General features: G+C 45.4%; 1 pseudogene; it reads right to left on the bottom strand.

The window, feature by feature from the left end:
• Positions 1–2,397: 2,397 nt before the first annotated feature.
• Positions 2,398–4,288, bottom strand: LOC103674139 (annotated as a pseudogene).
• Between the last annotated feature and the right edge of the window lie 663 nt (positions 4,289–4,951).

Genomic DNA, 4,951 nt, shown 5'->3' with positions numbered 1-4,951 from the left:
AGCATCCTGTGTGTGTGTGTGTGTGTGTGTGTGTGTGTGTGTCAGTGTTTTGTCTCTAACAGCACTGGTCAAGATGGGGTGGAGTGGAACGGTGGAGGGGAAGTGTAAAAATATGATTACTCAGTCCTAAATTATAGTTGCTGAGTTCTTTGACTCATGAATTATTTTGAAGTTTATTTTCAAAAATTGTAACTTATAGACATTTTTCGCTTATTTTTTGTCACTGATTTTATAATAGTGAATTAAGGAATTGGTTTTTATTGGGTTTTTTGTATTTGTTGAGTCTTGCATTATAGCTTCATATATGATCAGTGTTCATAAATGTTCAATAATGTCCTTGGAAAGATGGTGTATTCTCCCACTTTGTGGATTTGTCAATCTCTCCTTATAATGCTGTCAATTTGGGGTTTATGTGTTTTGAGATTATGTTGTTAGGTTCAAAACAGGTTCAGAAATTTTGTACCTTTGTGAGAAAATGTTCCTTTTATCATAGCCTCTTATCTGTAATGATACTTTCCATCTTTTAGTTTTTTTCTGATACTAAAATAACTGTACCGGCTTTCTTTTGAGTAATATTTGCCTAGTAACCCATCTTCCCCTCCTTCTAGTCTCAATCTGTCAGGTGCTTCAGCTTTGCTATGTTTCCCCCAAATAGCATACAGGTGCATTTTTCTTATTTCTCCCTCATCTGTGATCTGTCTTCCAGTAGTAACGTTACTCCGTGTGCAGCTATGGTGACTGTAGATACGTATGCATTCATTTCTGTCACCTACTTTTGTACTTTCTACTTTTACGTTTTTTATTTATTTGATTTTTAAAAAACTCCTTTTTAAAAAAAGATTATTTATTTATTTGAGAGAGAGAAAGAGAGAGAACACAAGTGGTGGGGAGGGCCAGAAGGAGAGGGAGAAGCAGACTCCCCACCAAGGAGAGAGCCCGTCTTGGCACTCGATCCCAAGACCCTGGGATCACGACCTGAGCTGAAGGCAGACACTCAACTGACTGAGCCACCCAGGTGCCCCAGAAAGCTCTTCTTATCTTTGGTTGGATGGATTGAGCTTTCATTATATCCTTTCCTCCACTTCCACCCCACCTTAAAGTTTGAAGTTTTGTTCTCTTTCCATACTTAACATTCATTTTGACTCATCTGAAATTAATTACTATCTCTCCTTTAGTCTTGAATAATACCGAAACCTTAAATGCTTTAATCCAAACACCCCTCCTATCTTTATTCCATTGTTGTCCTTTATTTCACTTCCATCTCATTTTTATAGTCTTCAAATCACTTACTAGCGCTCTTGTTTTGTCTTATTTTGTTTTGTTTTTAGAGAGAGAGTGTGTGCGAGCAGGGGGAGGGGCAGAAGGAGAAGTAGAGAGAGACTCTTAAGCAGGTTCCACGCTCAGCACAAAGCCTGACACAGGGCTTGACCTCATGACCTGAGCTGAAATCAAAAGTCGAATGCCCGAGCAACTGAGCCACCAGATGCCCCTATGTGCTGTTGTCTTTAGACAGCACTGACTTAGATCTGCCACGTAGCTGCCAATTACTCTGTCCAACAATTTTTCTTAAATTTCTCTCTTCCAAATGTTTTCTTTCTGAAATAAATCCTGTCGTATTTCTTTCAGTGACAATCTTTAGAGCGGTATTCTTTTAGTCTCTTAAGAAAAAAAACACAAAACCCTCTTCTCTCCCTCATTGTATTGACGGTTAGCTGGAAAGGGAATTCTAGATGGACATGTATTTTCTCTCAGCAGAAAAATCCAGTTGTATCATTTTACGGAGAGATGATGCTGTGCCACAGCCAGTTAGCGGAGGACCGGAGCTTGAATTCCAACCCACGTGGCTCTAGAGCCTAGTTCTCAGCCAAATCCTTTGTATTTGGGTTCACCAAATAATAAATCATTTGAACAATAACAAACTGTATCTGCATCATGACAACACACAGGCAAATCTTAAAATTAATTATCCAGTCTAGCTCAGCAAGTGTTTTTAGGAACTCCCCATATGCTAAGCATCGGCGGGGTACAAAAGGATATGGTTCTTTGGTGGAGAGAAGTGCAGTCCCGTTAGGGAAGCAGGAGGTGTCCAGTAGCATTTGCTCCATTTTGCTCTAGGATCCTGGCCAGTGTTCTGGGCCTCGTGATACTTGGAAATAGAAAACACATAAGACTCTTCTCTCCTTTTTTTCCCCTTTGGAAAATATTGACAGTGAGTGAAGTAAAGATGTCTGTTTTCATGGTAGAGAAGAGGTCGTATAAGCCAAGACGGCCTTCATGTTGATAGGAAATGCCTTACTCCACCTGTAATCATAAACACTACTCCAGTAAAAGAGGTGCACTTTTCTCTCCTTGTCTCCTTGCTTGCATGATCGGCATCAGTTAAAATGTACCTCCTTAGGCAGTCAAGAAGGAAAGAGAGAGAAAACCAACACACCACAGCCTAGACAACTCCATCCAGCACCGCTGGGCCGAGATCGAGGTTTGGTGTCCCCCCATCAACCACTCCAATTACCTTAGCCCCCATCTCGACCCCTAGCTTTGCTGGAATGAGGGTTCACCCACCCACGGAGCTTGGTAAGAAGAGAAAGTTGAATGGGAAGTTAAAAAGGTAGAGAGGGCTGCCTCTCCCTTTCCATCGTCATAAATGGGGTTGACTAACACTGCAGTGTGTCCTTGCTGGCCGACACCGAGCTAGGCCTCAGCTTCTCAAACCGCAGCTCATCAGACTGGGATACTCCCCTGCTGGGTCTGCTCCCTGGTGCCTTGCTCTAGTCATCTTCTCTTTAAAGGGGTTCCTTTCTCACTAGGGGAAAAAAATGTTCTGCCTCCAGAATTAGCATCGAGGGGTTTTGCTTGTTCTAGAAGCTGACTTGACGCTCCCTTCTCAAGCATGCTCCGTACACAGCGCACATACTGGTTGGCCAGGGCAGAGCCGCTGAGCCTCTGCTGGGTGTTCTGGCGGTAACACTGGAGAATTGGGGCTTGCAGATCAGCACAGACAGGATGAAACATACCAGTTCAACGTTGCTTCCCCCTCCCCAGCATCTTTCCGATATTGTTCAGTGGTGACTTTGTGGAATTCTGAGCACCTCTCCTTGAGTCCAGCCAGCTGCTCTCTGTAGAATGCACCCTACTTCTTCATCGCTCCATCCTTCTCTTCCAGCTGCTTCACCAGGTGCTGTGCCTTGGCTCGCGCCTCTTCCCTTGATACCCTCTCTCTCGAGGAATAGCTCCAGTTAACTGCTTATTGGCAAAAGGCCTCCCTTGGTCCAGCTCTTTGCCTTGGCTTTAGTCGTTTCTGAATTCCGGACTCTTTCTTGGCTTGCTCCAATGCCAGCCCCTCAGCTACTCTTTTCACTTCTGTGTCAGACACTGAGGCACCAGAACAGCCAGAATACTGCTGAGCCTTCGAACCAGGTGGGGTGCTTTCCCTCATACAATCAATCACATTTCCCAGAAACCGGCTGCCCTTCACCATGGTGGTGGTCTCATGGTCATCCGCCTCAAAGGTGACCTGGCAGGTGCTGGTGGTTCCACCATGGCTCCTGCTTCTGCCCCACAGTGACCCAGCTTGCACCCGTGAGCACCTCAGGCCCCATGTGCACACACACGCCTGGAAGCGCCCAGATTCTTCCCTTGCACAGAGGGAGCGAGGCCACAACCCCCCATGAGCCATCAATATCCCTGTGTATTGATTGACATATGCAGACTGGGTTGGGGTCACCCAGAACGCAGCCAGAGACAAGGGTGTGCACATATCTTCATAGTTTATTTTGAAAGTGAGGGATTCCAGAGACCGGGAGAGTGCAGCAGGAAGGGAGGAGAGCCAGTACAAGCGTGCATTCTCAAGTTAATCATGGGTCTCTGTGTTACTCACTTCCAGTAGCTTCTGCTCTCCAGCTACTCTTTCCATCTCTCCCAGCCCAGCCCAAAGACAACTATCAGCATGGCCTGGGGTTTGGGGATACAGATCTAGTCTTACCAGAAACTGAGATTACTCCCATGATTCTCAGCATTCCCATGATTCTACTCTCATGATTCTCAGCATCTGACTCCTTGGGGCTGTGCTGGAGGTCCCCAAGACTACTCTCAGTTTCAACACTTGCTCGGAGGAGTCGCAGAACTCAGAAAAGCGCTTATGATCATGGTCACAGTTTGTTACCATGAAAGGATATAGATTAAAATTGGCAAAGGTGGGGTGCCTGCGTGGCTCAGTTGGTCAGGTGGCCAACTCTTGATTTCAGCCCAGGTCATGACCTCGGGGCTTCTGGGATCGAGCCCCACATTGGGCTCTGCACTCAATGGGAAGTCTGCTTGAGGATTCTCTTCTCTCCCTCTGCCCTTTTCCCCACTCTCTAGAATAAAAAATAAATAAATAAATAAATAAATAAATAAATAAATAAATAAATAAATCGAGCCCCACATTGGGCTCTGCACTCAATGGGAAGTCTGCTTGAGGATTCTCTTCTCTCCCTCTGCCCTTTTCCCCACTCTCTAGAATAAAAAATAAATAAATAAATAAATCAATCAATCAATCAATCAATCAATCTTTTAAAAAACTGAAATCAGCAAAGGTAATATGTGTAGCAGACAGTCCAGAGAGACTAGGCATGGAGCTCCCAGTTGTCCTCTCCCAGTGGAGTCCTGTGGACAGTGCCTCAGCGCCCCCAGCAAGGATGGTGGAGGGAGGTGGGTGGATTTGATAGACATGTAATCTGATTTGAGGAGGTAGAATCGGTAAAATGTGAGGGTTGCAGGACAGGAAAGTCAAGGATGACCCCCAGTTTTCTGCGTATGCTGCAGGAGGGGGCCTGGGTCTGGGGAGGGGATGGAGACCGTGAGTTCGGTTTTGGACATACTGGAGTGAGGTGCCTGCGATACATCCATATGGGTCTGCAGTTCACAGAGGAGGTTTGAGCTGGAAGTCATAGGTCGTCCAAGGAGTAACTGA

This window comes from Ursus maritimus, unplaced genomic scaffold (assembly GCF_017311325.1).
Source record: "Ursus maritimus isolate PB19 unplaced genomic scaffold, ASM1731132v1 scaffold_21, whole genome shotgun sequence".
Taxonomy (NCBI): domain Eukaryota; kingdom Metazoa; phylum Chordata; class Mammalia; order Carnivora; family Ursidae; genus Ursus; species Ursus maritimus.
Note: the sequence above shows the minus strand (reverse complement) of the source record. Positions and strands in the feature narration are given on the sequence as shown.